The following is a 17822-nucleotide window of genomic DNA, read 5'->3' on the forward strand; positions in this document are numbered from 1 at the left end:
AATGTATACTTGGACATAATTATCATCCACCATACTTAACCTGGTGGCCATTGAACTTCTTGGCCTCAGTGTTTAAAAAGAACGGAAGAACTGGACTTGGGTGTGTCGTCCTCCTCCCTCAACCTGGTGTCTACTGAACCTCTTGGCCTCATTGTCTAAGAAGAACGGGAGAACTGGACTTGGGTGTGCCTCCTCGTCCTCGCTCCGTCCGGCATATACCGTTGCAGGTCCGGCTCGGGCACCTGGTGTAAGCCGCTCTCTGAGGAGGGATATATCGCCCAACCTGCAAGGAAAGAGAGAGAGAGATGATGCCGGCCTCCGCGTCCTTTCATACTAAGCCGGAACGAAAGTGGCTTAACTCCCCGGCTTTCAAGTGTCGGGCCGAGGTTATCCATCTGTGGATTTACCGGAGCAAGTTTAACTGGGTCGTATTTTTCACCCGTGCGCCGTGTAAAACGTAGAAATGACCGAATCCATCATGCAGAAAGAGGCTTAATCTGAGGTAATATTGCCCTGATGAAGCTGAGCCACATAATGCCACGTATTGTTGAAAGGAGAGCTGGATCCCTCTGATCAAGACGAACACATGAGGCGCTGCTACCCAAGAAACTTAATCCGTGACCTAACCCCCATCACCACCCCTTCCTCTTACCCTTCCCTTACCTTCCCCTTCCCCTTACCTTCCCCTTACCCTAACCTTCCCCTTACCTTCCCATTCCCCACTGCCTTGCCATTCCCTTTCCCCTATCATTTACTTGGCTTCCTCCCTCTAGCTCTCCCTACATGTCCTCTCCTCCCTTGACACCTTGCTTCCACTCGTCCCTCCTTCCCTGCCTCCTCTACCCCCTCTATGTACCCCCTTTCCTTTTCCTGAGCACTGCCCTTTCCCCTCTCCTTCTTCTTTTCCCCTGCTTCCCTTTCTCCCAACCTTTTCTCTCCCTTCCTCTGTACGCCTTTCCCTACCCTTTACTCTTCCTGTCCCTTTCCTTTCTCCCTCCCAACCTTTCCTCCCCCTTCCCTTGCACACGTTCCTCTTCCCTTTCCTCTTCCTGTTCCTCTTCTTGTCCCTCTTCTTCCTTTCTTCCTTCCTCTGTCTTCTCCACTTAGTTTCATCCCCTTTCTTTTCCACTTCCTCTTGCTTCCATCCCCTTTCTTCTCCTCATCCTGTCCCTCTCTTGTCCCTCTTCCTCCTGGCTCCCCCTCCTCCCTTCTCATTTTTCCCCTTGCCCTCGTTCTCATCTGTATACAATTTTCCCTCTCGCTGCTGCAATTTAAACTGAATTCCCCGCTCTATAAATACGCTCCTTAGAATAGACTATATCTAGATTTTATTTTGGGCGCTTGCCGGGGCTTCAACGAGATCATTTGCATGGCAGGTATCTCGGTGCAGTTTTGTATTTCTTCCCCGCTTTCTGGCTTTCTATTTAGGCAAGAGGTTAATTTTCTTTGGTATTTCAATTTCCGTTTATCTTGGAATTATATATGCCAGGGGTGGATAATTGCCAAGACTGGTTTTTATTTTAATTCTCGGCACGCGTGTATGTATGAATGTTTTAGCGATGGTAGTCTTTGCTTGTATTTTAGTATTTGAAGGAGGGAGAGAAAGAGAATGAATAAGTTGATGAATAAATAAATAAATATATAAATGGGGCTTTGAGGGGAGAAGCACCAAATTGTAATATACCTTTTATTTTTTTTTATTTTTTTTACAACAAAGGAGACGGCTCAAGGGCGACAAAAAGAGTGTAGAAAAAAAGCCCGCTTCTCACCGCTCCCAATTACTCCCCGCTCCTCTTTGCCTTCTTTTATTTATTTATCTCGTCTTTCTCCATTTATCCTCCCATTACCTTCTTTCTTCGGCCTCCCTTCTTCATCCCTTCCTGCTCTCATTACCTCCTCCCTCGACCACCCGCTCCTTCTTTCTTCTGTCTTGTGGTTTTCATCCTCCTATTCTTTCTCTATTTCCCCCATTAGTTTCTCCTTTCGTCCCTCCGTCCTTCATCCTTTTTCCTATTATCTTGTTTTTTCCCTCCTTTTTTCTTTCTTATTTTATGGCTTGTCTTTCTTTTCGGTATATATTCATCTCATTAGCTTCTCCTTTCGTCCCTTTTTCAATTTTTCATTCTATTGCCTTCTCCTTTTCTCTTCCTTACCATCTTTCCTTGTTCCCTCCTCCATTCCATCCTGTTTTCTCCTCCTCACCAACCTCTTCTCGCCTCCTTCCCAATCTCTTCCATCCTCCTTACCATCCTTTTCCCTCCTCCCTCTCTTCTACCCCCTTCATCCCTCTTACCTCCGTCAACAGTCCATTCTACCTCTTTCTCCCTTCATTTTACCTTCCTCCCTCCCTCCCTTCTTTCCTCCCCTCTCCCTCCCTCCTTTCCTTCCCTCCTCAGCAGTAGGTCAGAGGTAACACTCGACCAGCACAGCCAGATCAATTAAGCTAATGATCTTAATTAATATTCAGGTGGAGAGCTCAACCAGGTAAAAAAATAATTATCTAATTTAATCCGGATTACATTACGAGATTCAACCTCAGCCGACTTGGGGAGGCACGGAGTGAGGTTGTTATTGTTACTGTTGTTGTCTTTTTTTTTTTCTCGCTGCTGCTGTTACGTTGACGGCTGGGGAAAGATTAATGGACACACACACACACACACACACACACACACACACACACACACACACACACACAGACACACACAGACACAGAGGCAGAGGCAAAGGCAGACACACAGACACACACCAAAAGAAAATGCAGATACAAATAATTTTCTGCAGAGTTGGTTTGGCAGTTTGTCACTAATCTTAACCTCCCTCTTCCTTTTTTACTTGTTTTTTTTTTCTGTCGCGCTTGCTGCCTTTCTTGGGGTGCTTGTCAGGCGGCAACATAATGGATGTGTGACACGCATACCAAAAAAAATATGAATAAGAAACTTCACTGACCTTGCGACGAAAATGTTTGCTTAATAATAACAATGCGATTTATTTAATCTCTCAACACATTATCTAGTTTGAAATTTTTACGGTCATTCATATTTTCTTCGCCTCAGCGTTTTCCGTCCAATTTTTTTCATAACTTTTTCTACTTCTTTTCTTTCTTCAATCATGCCGTTGCTCCTCCTGGCATTCACTGTTCGTTCCTTTCCTCAGCCTTGGCGTTCTTGCATATCATCTCGTGTACTTTTTATCCTTTCTTTCTTTTCCTCTATTTATCCCACTTTCTCGTCTCCTCCCTTTTTCTTTTCTTCCATCATAGGCCTCCGTTTTTCTTGCATATTATCTCGTATAGATTTTATTCTTTCTTTTAATATATTTAGTCCATTTTCTCGTCCCTCCCTCTTTTCTTTTCTTCCCTCATAGGCCTTTAGGCTTATTGTGGACGGGTAATCTGTCCTCGACGCGGGGACCCTTTGACACGGCAGATTGGAGCTTCGGTTGATAAGTTGCTCTATTGATTATTTTATAGACTCGGAGAGGACGTGTAGGAAGCCGCGGAGGCCCAGAGAGGTGCAGGGTAGCGAGCCCAATACGGAGCTCATGGGCGATAGAGTTCTTTGGCCCCTTGACTGCGGATTACCTACAAGAAGACATCACCAAGCTACAGGAATGGGGCAATAAGTGGCTGCTACAATTCAGTGAAGAAAAATGTAAAGTCCTACACCTTGAGAGAGGAAATCCAGCATACCAATACCACGTGGGAAACACTCCACTATCCACCACAGAGAAAGACCTGGGAGTGTATGTTACCAGGCTACCACTCCTACCAGTGAAGGCGAAATCCGTGCCAATCGCAGCGGACGGGTTAGAAAACATTTTATACATGCTTAGTAGACCGTGAGAATGTTCAGTATTTTTTGTGTTGACTTGTGAAGCCTTAAAAGGAAATGACTAACGTAAAATAGAAGTCCAAGTTATGTAACAAAGTAAAGGAAAATCGCAATACAAAACGTTTAGCCGGGACTGAACACATGAAGCCAAGGAACCGTAAACAAGAAAACTTAGTCACCGTAATGTCTAGTGAAATGTTACGATACGAAGCAGTGCTGAAAGTATTATACCTTGTTTACTGTCTTGCGTTGAGTGACTTGTGTGTGTATGTACAGGCAGTGATGCTGGCAGGGGAAAGGTGAGCGAGCAAGGAACCGAAACCTTAGTCGATGTAACCCTTCAGAATCCGTCACGATGCTAAACATACAGCAGGGAAGAAGAGAAGTTACGTTCGTATCTCATGGTAGATTACGGTCCTCGGTGAGTGAATGGCGTATGTAAGAAGCAAGAGAAAGGAGCAAGATAAAAGGCGAACTCTTGGGGGATATAACACTTCAGATACTTCTCGACACTAAGGAGGAAAATATTTGTACCTCATGTTAAATTACGGTCCACGATGAGTGAACGGCGTATGCAAGAAGCAAGAGAAGGGAACAAGAAAAAAGGCGAACTCTGAGGGGATATAACACTTCAGATACTTCTCGACACTAAGCATGCGAAGGAGGAAAATATTTTTACCTCATGTTAAATTACGGTCCGCGATGAGTGAATGGCGTACGTAAGAAGAAGCAAGAATAGGGAACAAGAAAGTAAGAAAAAAACGAAACCCCAGTCTAGGTAACGTTTCAGAAAACGCCATGGTGCAAACTAAACACACACAAAAGAAAAAAAAATGTTAGCTTACGGTCTGCAGTGAGTGGCTCGTGTGTGTATGTCCAGGTAGTGAGGCTGGCAGGTAAAGGAGCAGCAGACGACAGGTGGAACACGTCTCGTCTCCGTCATGCTCACCTGCCGGCGCCACTCACCTGTCCCGGCAACAAATTGAAAACTCGTATGTTGGCGTGTTGGAGGGGAAGCTGATGGGGGGTGGTTTGGGTCAGCCCTGAATCTTTTATTTGCCGGGTCGATATTTGGAAAAGGTTTTGAAGGATTTTTGTTCAATATATTACAAGAGGAGGAAGGATATTGAAGTTTGGTAACCTTCCTTTATTGTTGTGAGGATGAGAGAGAGAGAGAGAGAGAGAGAGAGAGAGAGAGAGAGAGAGAGAGAGAGAGAGAGAGAGAGAGAGAGAGAGAGAGAGAGAGAGAGAGAGAGAGAGAGAGAGAGAGAGAATACAAACAACATATACACAAAACAAACAAACCATATACAATCGTAACACGGAAGAAAATAAACAACAACAACATCAACAACAACAACAAAAACACCCACTCAAGCACTGTACCTGTTTACTTCCTGTTCCTTCCATGTTCCCTACACTTCCACCTTCCCTCCATCCCCCCCCCCCCCCCCCACACACACACACAAACGCACCCTTACTACATAGCCTCCGTCCTGTCCACCTATCCCCTTCCCTTCTACTCTACATACATTTCCCTTTACACCCCTTACAAGCCTCCCGATCTCCATCCCCCCACACCATCACAACCCCACAACCCCTCGGCGCAGGCGGGCAACCAACCACACACCTGGCCCCGAACCTCACATTACCCCACCCTCGCACTGGGCAGGTATCGCGGGCCCTCCGGTTGTCTGTATTTATGTTGCGACTCCCTAGTCATCTGAGGAGAGGCATTACCATAACTCCGAGAAACATGGCTCATAAACACCACGGGCTGTCGATGTGTGTTGAGAGGGTCGAGTAGGCGGGGGAGGAAGAAGGGAGGGAGGGAACAAGGAAGGAGGAACGTGCCTGTCTTGAGAATGTACTATAGGCGTGAATAGAATAGGAGGCGATGGGATGGGATGGGATAGGTCGTGTTTTGCGTTCAGAGGGTCGTGTAGGTGGAAAGGAGGGAAGAAAGGAAGGAAGGAAGAATTGAAGGAGCCTGTCATGAGAGGGATGGGATAAGATAGGTCCTGTCTTGGGTTGAGAAGGTTGTGTAAGAGAGACAGGATCGAAGGAAGGAAGGAAGGAAGGAAGGAGGGAAGGAAGGAGGGAATGAATGAATGAATGAAGGAAGGAAGGAAACTAGGAAGGAAGGAAGGAAGGAAGGAAGGAGCCTATCTTGGGGATGTACTACAGGCCTGAATAGGATTGGATGCTATGGAATGGGATGGACTGCAATAGGTAGTGTCTTGGTATAGGTCTTCGTATCGGTGTTATGAGAGAGAGAGAGAGAGAGAGAGAGAGAGAGAGAGAGAGAGAGAGAGAGAGAGAGAGAGAGAGAGAGAGAGAGAGAGAGAGAGAGAGAGAGAGAGAGAGAGAGAGAGAGAGAGAGAGACAAGGGGGCGGGTGATTGAGCGAGTCGTAGTACACAAGGTTTTAAAGTCGTGTTTTAAGTCGTGTTCCTCCCGAGCCACACAGGATTCTGGCTGACGGACGGAAGGGGAGTGGACCGTCATTAAAGTCTGGCTCCCAGGATGGATGTTGTAGCGTGTGCGTGCGGGTTGAGGAGGGTCGCGGAGGGGGGGGGAGGGGCTGAAGGAGGAGGGCCATGGAGGGAATGTGTAGAAGGGGTAGAAGTAGGGGACGAAGGAGAGAGGAGGAGGGAAGTGGAAGATTACAAAGGAAGGACCCGACAGGAGAAAGTGATTTGTAGAGCCTCTGATGAATGCATTATTTAGAAGAGGAAAAGTTAATGTGCATCTATCATTATTTTTTCCTTCATAGATGGCACGTGATAGATAATGGAATCTTATATGCACATGTACACCTTACGAATACACTAAACAAGCTGGCATAACTTTTGTCTCGTTGGAAAATATGACGAAAAACGTATAAAAAAAGCAAAAACAGGACAAATAATGGAAATAAATCTAAAGTTCTATCCTGTAAGCACTCATCAACGTGAATATGTGAGTCATTAGCACCGTAAAGAGGCAATAATAAATCAATATGAATACCTTAAACCACTTATCATAACTTTCCATCCTGTTACATTATGCTCACTCTCAGCCACTCCTTCCTTCCTCTTGTCCCATCTTGTCCTGAGCCCGTCACGGCACTCACGCCACTATCGGTAGACGTCCAGGCCCTCGTCTCCCTATCTCGGGTCGTGGCGGTGATGGCCTCGACGCTCCTTAAGCCCAGATAACAAACCATCACGTCGAGATATTATTTAATGCACGAACGGCCGGCGGAGAGGATGAGGCTTCTGGTCACACGGCTCAAAGTCCCGCGACGCCGCTCACCAATGACGGCCCTCAGTCAGCGCGCAGGGGAGAGGCTGAAGTGGCTATTACCATTGACTCTTTAGCTCGCAAATCTTGTTCTTGATGGCCGGCGCCTCGTGTAAGTTGGCGGGACTGATTGGCAGCGGCGTCTCGAGGTGGAGTGAGGGATTGAGGGGGAGGGAGGGGTCTGGAGAGTGTGTACTTAGCTCGTGTGGAAAAGTTTATTGGGGGAGTGGAAATAGGTGGAGAGAGAGAGAGAGAGAGAGAGAGAGAGAGAGAGAGAGAGAGAGAGAGAGAGAGAGAGAGAGAGAGAGAGAGAGAGAGAGAGAGAGAGAGAGAGAGAGAGAGAGAGAGAGAGAGAGAGAGCAGGGGCGAGGGACAATTAAAACGGAAGGAAATACCACAAAGAATAATGGATACGAAAAAATAGGACTGTGATGGACCGGGGAGGAGGGGGGGAGGGTAGATGGAGTGAGGGAGAGGAAGACGAGGAAATGGAAAGTGCATGGGAGGAAAAGACTTCGAAAAAAATATTAAAAAAACTCGGTCCGTCTACTGGCACAAGAATAATTTAATCTCACTGTGAAAGAATCAGAAAGCTCCCTAAAAATATCCATAGAGAGAGGAAAAAAAAAATCACGCACTAAAGTCATATATTCCTTTTTTGCACTTGAAACCGAAGAGAGAAATTATACTCAACTGAAAAAAAAAAAAAAGTTAAAAACCGTTAAAAAGACACATTCCCTCTACTACATCGTTGAGCCGGGCAGGAATCGGGAATGTGCGAGCCTTAAACAGGAATGAAAGGAATGGAATCGAACACTCTAAAAGTTAGCATCGGGTGCGACTCTATTGCCCTGCCGGAGAGCCATCGTGCTGGATATCCTCCTGGCGCTAAAGGAGATCTGATCGAGTGCTGGTTTTGATGCTGCTGAGTGAGTTATGGACGAAGAAGCGAAAGGGAGACATGGAACGAAAAGAGAGAAAGCAGAGAGGTAGAAAAGTGTAGACAGAAGGGTGACTAATGTTTTATCTGTTAATTAAGGAGGAAAGGAGAAAGGAAACAGAGGTAGCAGAGAGAATATTTTGAGGCTCTGATAGGGGTTGAAGAAGAGAGACAGAGAAGAGTGACTGCAACGTTATATGTGAAAGAAGGAAAGGAGAAAGGAAGGAAGTGTAGCGGAGGGAAATTTTTGAGTGTGATGGGGGTATGGAGAGAGACAGAGAAGAGTGACTGCTACGTTATGTGTGAAGGAAGGAAAGGAGAAAGGAAGGAAGGGTAGCGGAGGGAATACTTGAGGGCAGTGCTGGGGATAGAGGAAAAAGGGGCGGGGAGAAGAGGGTTAGATGGAGGAGAATGAGATAAGAAGGGGAGACAGAAGGTTAGGTACTGTGTCATAAGTAAGAGGAGGATAACGGAGAGTCTGGAAGGATGAGGGAGCGAGGATAGAAGCTGTTATGGGGAAGAGGAAGGAGGACAGTGGTAGAGAGGGGGAAGGGAGGAAAATGAGAATAGGTAGCCAGGCGTGACAGAGAAGGATAATGAATAGGAGGAACGCAGAGAAGATAGAAGAGTAAAGAAGCGGTTTTGGAGGCAGTGGTGGGGGAGAGGAGGGAAGTAAAGGAAAGGAGAAGAATGGGGAGGATGAGAGAACGAGGGAGGGAGTTTGAAGACAGTAATGGAAGGAGAGAAGATAGGAGTGTAATGGGAGAAGAGGGTGAGAAAAGGAAGGGGAAGATATATGTTTAGAGGATGTGATAGGAGTGAGGAGGAGAGTCTGTGGTCAATAAGAAATGAGAAGAAAGTTGAAGGAAGAGAAGAGGAAGAAAAAAAGGAAGAAACGAGGCCCGTGTTGGAGAAGGAGGAAGAGGAGAAGGAGGAAGAGGGATATGAGGGTCCGACGCCTCTTTTGGGCAAGCGGGTCTCAATTCATCTTAGTGATTACTCCTCATTTGCATGTCGCCCGAGGCAGCACCCGCCGGCGGAGCGTCACCTGTTCAGGGCCGCCATACCTGTGTTTGGGGCTAATGGACTTGATGAAGGTGTCCAGGTAATGTTGAGGACTCGTGCAGTAGTCGATGATTACCTTTTTTTACTTTATCAAAGGAGCAGAATGAATGTAGGAGGTTGATTATAGTGTATACTTCGTGTTTATGAATGTGAGTCTTTATTTTGTATATTTTGGCTTCGAATTGTGATGTTTGAAAGATAAAACTCGGGGGTTGCTGTGTCGTGTTGGTCTTTTTATCTATCTCCTATTTATTTATCTATTTTTCTTATCTATTATCATCTATTTTCTATTATATTTTACTTATGGCCACGTGCACTTCACTCTTCCATTATTCCACCTTCCTACTCCCTCCTCTTCCTCCTCCTCCCCTCCAAAAAGCGTCATTGAAAGCGTATCATTTCTTTTTTCATTGCATATAATAAATGAATGCAAAAATTTCACTGACGTTAATGGGGTTGAAATCGGCAGTAGCGGGGATGATAGTGGTGGTGGTGGTGGTGGCGGGAGGTGGTGGTAGTGGTGGTGGGGGTGGTAATTGACGTGGAGTGGATTGCGGTAGACGAGGACAGGAGCAATTTTAATGGTGTTGGTGGTGCTAGTGGTGATGGTGGTGATGGTGGTGATGGTAATGGTACTATAGATGGTATTTATGGCTGTGTTAGTGGTGCTGTTAAGTGGTGGTGTTTGTGAGCCGGGTGATTGTGTATGTAATTTTGATTGTCTAGCTAGGTATGGCGATATTCACTCTTAGCATACCTTTAATGGTGCCAGCAGTAGTAGTAGTAGTAGTAGTAGTAGTAGTAGTAGTTGTAGTAGTGGTGGTGGAAGCTGTTGTAATAGTAGTCATAGAGGTTGAAAGGCTGGGTTAGGGATTGTAGGGGTGACGGCGTGAGATAATGGTGGGGGCGAGGGTGGGAGGATTTTGAGTTGGTGAGGGAGTGAGAAGTAAGGGAGATGGGATGGGGTTCGGGGGGTGCATGTACGAGAGGGAAATTGAATGGGTCTGCGGAGGAAATAAAGGGAATAGGAATGGGTAGAGAAAGTGGGGAGGCAGAGGAGGTGGGGGATGAGGTGGGTTTTAAGGATTGTGGGTATAGGTTGTGGGTTCGGGTATGAATTGTGGGCTGGGTTTGAGTTGTAGGCAAGATTTTGGAGGGTTACAGTAACAAAACCTCCTCCTCTCCCTCCTCTTCTTCCCTTTCTTTTTGGCATATGGTCTCTGATGCCGGACTCATCTTGTTCTCCCATAAACTCACCCACCCTTTTCTCTTCCTTGCTTCTTTCTTTCTTCCTGGCTTCCCTGTTCCTTACTCCTCCTGGTTCTCGTTCTCTCTCCCTCGCTCCCTGGCTGATGGACGAGCCGCGTTGCCTCCCGGACACTAAGAGGTCATTACCCACTTAGTGCAACGTTCCTCCCAGGGTCAGGCGTCACGCACCCGTTTATTTTACGTTCACTAACCACGCCGCTTGTTCCTCTTCTGCCTTCTCTTTACGCTCTCACGCCAACCCGAGTGTACCCGAGGAGGAGCAGGAGGAGGAGGAGGAGGAGGAGGAGGAGCTTCTTGTTAACCTGAAAATAAACTTGAGCTCCTCACTCGACTGGTTTCAGCTCCTTGACGTCGCCCGGAGTGGAGGACAAACACACGTAAAGCCGAGAGGGAGAGTGTTCAAGGAGTGGCCGTCATTACTGTTGTTGACGATGCAGTTAAGTTTGAGAACAACAATATATAGCAAGACAGGACGAGCGATGAAGAGACAGACAAGGCAATGGTAACAAGCGGACGGACAGAACGATGGGCAGGCATGTCAGGCAGGAGTAAGGAGAGAAAGGGAACGACAGACGATGCAGTTAAGTTTGCAGAAGTCGAATACAAATAAATGTGACGAGGAAAGCAACGAATAGATAAAACAAAAATGGTAGAACACAGACAGACAGACAGACGTCCATTTCTTTTTTTTTTTACCGTGAAGGAGACAGCTCAAGGGCAGAACAAAAACAGCAGAAAAAGACCGCATAAAAAGAATGACAGTTGGACATTTAAAAAGATAGTCCATTTAGGAGGGAGATACGTCCAGATATTTACTTTCCTCTTGACAGCGTCCAAGTCATTGAAAGCAGGCCATGCAGACGAAGAAAAGCTGTTCCTGAGAAGTAATAGGGATGAAAGAGTGAAGATATTGGGTAGTTCTTGCACTAGAAGGGTTAACATCATAGAATAATACAAGGAAAGACAGCAAACGATATGAAACTCTTTAAAGACAGAAGCAACAAGTCTTATTTTACAACTAAATTCGATCTCTGTCTGTCGGCATCTCGTCTCCCTTTTTTTTGGAGTAACAAGTTGCGGGTACTTTTTGATTATTTTACTTTGCCCTTACTGTGTCCTGTGCCGTAAAGAGACAGACAAACACTTAACGACAGAAGTTCAGAGACACAGGAGGCAGGCAAGTAAGTAATAATGGGCAATAATGGCGATCGCATCCAGTAAACAGTGGACGTGGGGACTGAGGACAGCTTTTAGTGTTCGAAGTGGTGCTTGCGGCCGGCGGTAACGAGACAACAGGAGTGGTGCAGCGAGCGGGTTCTTGCTTGCCTTGTTTACTGGCGGCGGCTCGACACTTGACTCAGGAACAGTGGCGGCGCGAGAATTGCCTTAATGGCGTTACTTGATAAAATAATCTGCCTCGCCCTCCGTTGTTCTCGGTACTCGTTGTGTACTGTGTCTTTTGTGTGTGCTTAGTGGTGCGTGTCATCTTGTTTGGTGTTGGTAGGAATGATGGTGGTGGTGGTGGTAGTGATGGTGGTGATGGTAGTGAAGTTGATAGTGCTGGTGGTGAGAGCTGAAGTGATATTTTTTCAGTAAAGGAAGACTGCTCAGGGGCAAAAATAAATAAAAACAAAAAAAAGTATAAGTAAAAAGTAGTAGTAGTAGTAGTAACAACAACAACAGCAACAATAGTCTAGTAATAATTTCAACACAAACAATAATAATTTAACACAAACAACAACAATTTTCATCACAAACAACAACAATTTTCAACACAATAATTTTCAACACAATAACAATTTTCACCACAAACAATAATAATCACAACCACAAACAATAATAATCACAACCACAACAATGACCGCCCCTTTACCCCTCCCCCCCAAAAAAACACCCAGAAATAGTCAAAGCCAATTAACGATATTATTCCCCGGCGATCCTCAAACACTCGGCCGTAATTCACCGATTCATACCGAGCTGCCGGCCTAGAAAATTAACTGTTTCACGAATTAGTTAATACCGCGTGTGTATCGGCCGCCGCCCATCACTCGGGAAATGTATTACGCCAATAATCGAATATCAGGAATGACCGGCACAGGGGAAGGGAATTAAGGTGTGTGGGCGGCAGGTAGGCAGGTGGGTCGGAGAGTGGATTGGACGGGCAGGTGGTCGAGGGTGGTGGGTGGTTGTGTGGTGCTGCGGTAAATGTGTGAACTACAGGTGGGTGACAGGGCGGTCGGTGGATGGGCATGTGAAGGAGAGGTATGTGGGTGGATGCGTGGTGTTCTGGTTAATGTGGTGGCAGATGGTTAGGTGGGTGGGCATGTTGTCTATGGTTGCGGTACACGTGAACAAAGGTGTGTGACAAGTGGGTGGGTGGGCACGTGGTCGGAGATAGTGGGTGGTTATGTAGAGGCGAGTGGTGCCAATTGGATCCATGGGTCGGTGATGGATGTATGGTAAGTGGGTGGACGATGTGTGTGGTGGATGGATGGATGGATGGATGGATGGAAGTGTGTTAAAATTATGTAGTTGAGGAGAGGGGAGCTTTTGAGGCAGTGGACAGGAGTGTGTGTGACTGCATGGGGTGGGTGGCCGGGTGGGTTCGCGGATGAATGTAACAATGTAACAATGTAAATGTGACAGGAAGGGAAATGATCAGGTGGTGGGATGTATCGCGGAAAGGAGGATAGTGTTATAACCGAGTGATCTATATATTGCTCATCATTTTGTTATTAGTAGTTTTCTGTGCCTTTTCATGACACTTCGAAGTGCTTATAGATTTTTGCAGTTGAATGATATAATAAAGATAGAAATAGTAATGAATTAAAAAGTAGTAATAAAAAAAAAATGAGGAACAGTTTTGTTATATTTATCAAAACGTTTCGTGAATACTGTTATAACTATTCCAAAGATGTATGTTTGTTATAATGTTCTTTTTGATTTTCCTTCAGGTGCTGGAATGCAACTTTGTCATGCACTCAGGTATGTGTCCAGGAAGAAACGTTTTAACACATGTCTTTTGTGGCAAAATATTTGAACACCCTCTTTTTCTGTACCTATTCCTCGCCACCACGAGCGGCCACCGATTAGCCGTGTCAAGTACTATCCATCCCCATTACCTGACTTTTACCTGTACTTAGCCATGCAAATGAAGGAGGTTACGTCTTCAGCAAGCGAAAGGAAACGCGACCTGACCCACATCCCGGCCACTGGGCGTCCCACGGCCGCCACGACAACACACACACGGGTGCATAAACAAACCCGGGAAAATAAACACACACACACACACACACACACACACACAAGAGAAGAGGTTTATATAGGTGAATGGAAAAGTTAGGAATATTTTATCATGTAACATTTATGATAAAAAGTAAGTTTTTCAACATGAAAAAAATAATTAATATTAACAGCATTCCGAATAACAAGAAACACTAAAAACGTAGCAAAGCATTTATCTTCGTTTTAATTAGTGTGATAGAATATATTCATATAAAATTGATAACGCCATGCTACTTCTAACTGGCGGTAATTAGCATTTGATCCCCAAAACTGATCTCCATGATGCAAACAGTCCTAATGGACGCCTGGTGAACCACTGCCAGGAGGAGCAATTCGGAGGAGCAAGAATCCGGTTATGCTGCTCCTTAGGCCGTTCGTTGGCCCCACACGTGAGTGACGATACCTACTCGCTTTTCCTGGTGCTTATGGGAATATGGGAGCCCACCGCTATGATGTAAGATCGCTAACAAGACCGGGGCAAGCAGCTGTTCTCCCTTGTTTGCCAGTGTGTGGGGCGCCGCGCGGGTCTGCCGGTGTAGCCGTTTCAAATTACTCCTCGTTTCAGAAGACACCCACAGTCAGATGAAACTAGGCTCAGTCGACTCCCCGTCACTTGAAACTGGTTTCAGACGACTCGCCACCCGTTTGAAGTGACTCCACAGTAGAATGAACCTACATAGGTTCAATCGACTTAAAACTGGTTTCAGACGACTCCCCACCCGTTTGAAATGACTCTGTAGTCGAATTAACTATGTTTGAAGTTTTTTGGTGTTTCTGAATCTAACTAGAGTGTTTGACGTTTCGCAGCTCACCACGGCCTTATCAGTCACTTCCTTGCTACACCATAAACGCGGCTCATCGACGCGTTTACACGATGGAGTTCTCTATTGAAATGGACGAGGTGGAAGAGTTTCTGCGGTTAAAAAAATATCCAGTGCATGTTGGAAACGACAAAGGAAAAAAAAAAGCAAATTTTCGAAGGAAATGTCGGGTCATTCGTTATCCAAGACGACTGTCTAAAACTTGTCCATAAGCCGAACAGGAGAGATTTAACAGGAGAGTAATCTATTCGTGTATAAACGAAAAGCGAAATGGTGTAATGGCCTTTAGTTTAATAATTTTACATATGATTGCAGAAGTTCGCTTCCTTCGGGTGATTAAGGATCGCCAATACCAGCTCGACATTGTGCTGGCCGGCCACCGAGGAGCTGGTGACAACGACGAAGCTGTTGCTTTGGGAGGCCACGTTGGCAGGGATAAAGTCATCGATCGCATAATGCAAAGATATTGGTGGAGCAACGTTACATCTGATGTAGTTGAAACCATCAAAACTTGCTCACGGTGCCAAAAAGCCAGCACTGTGTTCAAGAAAGTGGACCCGAAACTGCGCAGTATCCCAAGTAAGCCTCAAAACATTTACCAAATTGGCATACACCTATGTTCATTGACAACGTGGGTTTGGTTTTACACAATTTGTATATGAGTACAATACTACTATTGTTATTTATACTATTCATACTTTTATGTAAGTTAATTTTGGCATGCTTACAACTGTGTATATTCTCAGGTCCTCCAACGGTCATGTCGCCATTGTGATAGCCGTTTGTTATTTTTCCAAGTGGATTGAGGCTCGCCCTTTAAAATCGAAGGAAGCTGTAGAAGTGGCTCGGTTCCTGTACGAGGACATTATCTGTCGTCATGGATGTGTTGCCATACAGATCAATGACCAGGGCAGAGAATTTGTGAACTCAGTCTCAGCAGAGCTCCACACGCTCACTGGAACAACGCAAAGAATCACACCTGCTTATCATCCTCAAGAAAGTATTCATCGTAATATTATAATGATTATATTTGTTTGTTTGGGCTTATTCTTTCCTCTGTTTGAAAGCAATGCCACTATTTTGTCATTTTTTTTATCTTGTTGAAAAAATACCAATATATTTTTCCAACAAAAAAATTACCGATTTGTTCATTTCAGGCCAATGGATTAGTCGAGCGCAGCAACAGAACAGTTCAAACTCTTCTCCTTCGAACTCCGAGTGATCGACATGAAAACTGGGACAAATGTTTGCACGGCGTCTGCGAGTTCTTGTCGAAACGTCTGTGTGTACTGTTATTAGTTTTTTAATTGCATTGTTTCTTTTTTTAGATCTACAGTCCAGGCCTCCACGAGGTTTTTACCATTCAAGATGTTACATGGCCGAGAACCTGTCCTTCCCATCGATGTGGACCACGAGTTCGCTGACTGCACCTCCGATCCTGACGATCCTAAATTTGAGGAGTCTGACTTCCCTGCTACACTCTCAAAGCTCGAAATATTACAGGTATTTTTTTTTCATGCAAGAGGGAGTAGCTGTATACATATGCTATATATATTTTATATACAGGCTACACATGTATACTATCTTTATCCATACATTATGTAATATATATATATCTATATATATATATATATATATATATATATATATATATCTATATATATATATATATATATATATATATATATATATATATATATATATACACTAATCGATAATAATATTATGTTACTACAAGAGTATTTTTATCTTACAGGATGTTGTTTTCAAGACAGCTGATGCCAACATTGAGCGAGCTCAGGCAAAACAGCAAGCTGATCTTGCAAAGAGGCGATACAAACAAAAGAATTTCATCGTGGGTGACAAGGTGTTGCGTTACAACCTCCGCAGAGCCGATAGAAAAGGAGGCAAGCAAACCGATCCATGGGGTGGTCCGTACGAGGTGGCTCAAGTTTGCGAGAAGGGGCTGTACTGTCTCATTAATTCATCCACGAAAGTCACCCTCAAGACGAAAGTGAACGGATGCAACCTGAAGTCCTTCTTCGAACGCACTCCAGAAACTTTACCAACGACTCCCTCAGTTACGTCATCTCCGCCATCTCCAGGAGTCCAAATAGTCGGGGTTCAGCAAGAGAAGATTACTTACAAGTTCTCTCCATTGACGGTTGCAACGCAGCGAGCAATCTGCAACAACTCTGGTGGTCGTCTGGTATTCAAGAAAATATCAGATCCATCCGGAAAAAAATAAGACCATCAAAAACACCAACGAACCTCTTGCCGTTAAAGTAATTGAAGGTGACGGAAATTGTCTTTTCCGTGCATTCTCATATGCCATCACTGGAGAAGAGGACCAACACGACGTTGTCAGAAGCTTGATCTGTGATTTCATTGCCAGCAATGAAAACATCAAAGTTGAATCAATGCGTCAGAATAAAGTGTGGGGAACAACAACAGAGATGTTAGCAGCAGCCAACATGTTCCATGTGAATGTATGTGTGTGGGCAAAGTTCGGTTCTATGCACACATGGCATATACATAGGCCGAAATGCAGAGAAGTAGTAAATGAGTCAGTGTACCTCGACAATAAAGCAGGCAACCATTTTAATGTAGTTATTCGTGTGTAATGTGCACATGATTAGTGGTTAGTTTTTGGATGGGATACAACATTAATGTATTGTAGTATGAATACTGATTAGTTTTTGCATGGGAGTCAACATCAATAAATCTTTTTCATCCAATAATGTGTCATTTCAACTTGATGGGGAGTAATATGAAACCAATTTCAATTGACTGGGGAGTGTTATCTAACTAGTTTCAATTGACTGGGGAGTGCTTTAAAACTAGTTTCAAGAGACTCCGGGAGTCATGTCTAGGGGGAGTATTCTGAAACGTCTACACCGGGTCTGCCTGGCTCCTCCTGGTGCAGGGGTCGGGGGTGCGGCCGTGTGGTCAGGGACTCGACGGATCGGTCACGTTTAAGTTTGTGAGGGAAGCTTCCTTTGAGGTCCAGCCGGCCGGGAGGCAGCAGGGACGAGTTTCCACTGTGGTGTGAGTGTCTCTCGCTCCTTAGTAACTCTCGATGATATCAATTGTTTCGTGTTCTGCGATTGCAACGTTGGAAGGTGGTTTTGTGTGGTGGAAAGTTAGTCACTCAGGGGCGACGACACGAGGCATCAGCTGTCATGGGAACAGGGTAAAGTTTACACATCAAGGTGATGTTTTGTGCTTTAGCCTGTTCTTCACTGAATTCAACTATTCCTAATGTGTTCCACTTGTAAATGTGTGTACTAGTTTAGGTTTAGGTGAGATTAATTTCGAGTAGCAGCTT

The 17822-nt window shown here is 45.1% G+C and overlaps 1 long non-coding RNA gene across 2 annotated transcripts in view; it reads left to right on the plus strand.

Moving 5' to 3' along the window:
* The window catches only part of LOC127001342 (uncharacterized), a 34877-nt gene extending 17628 nt beyond the window's left edge, over positions 1–17249 (plus strand). The window contains exons 3-6 of one of the 2 annotated variants that reach the window (XR_007755051.1): positions 13343–13373; positions 14810–15073; positions 15241–15997; positions 16251–17249. This is a non-coding gene — a long non-coding RNA (uncharacterized LOC127001342). The remainder of the gene's footprint in view (positions 1–13342; positions 13374–14809; positions 15074–15240; positions 15998–16250) is intronic. The other variant, XR_007755062.1, reaches the window with a different exon arrangement.
* The last annotated feature ends 573 nt before the right edge of the window (positions 17250–17822 follow it).

The sequence above is a fragment of the Eriocheir sinensis genome, chromosome 2, assembly GCF_024679095.1.
Source record: "Eriocheir sinensis breed Jianghai 21 chromosome 2, ASM2467909v1, whole genome shotgun sequence".
NCBI lineage: Eukaryota > Metazoa > Arthropoda > Malacostraca > Decapoda > Varunidae > Eriocheir > Eriocheir sinensis.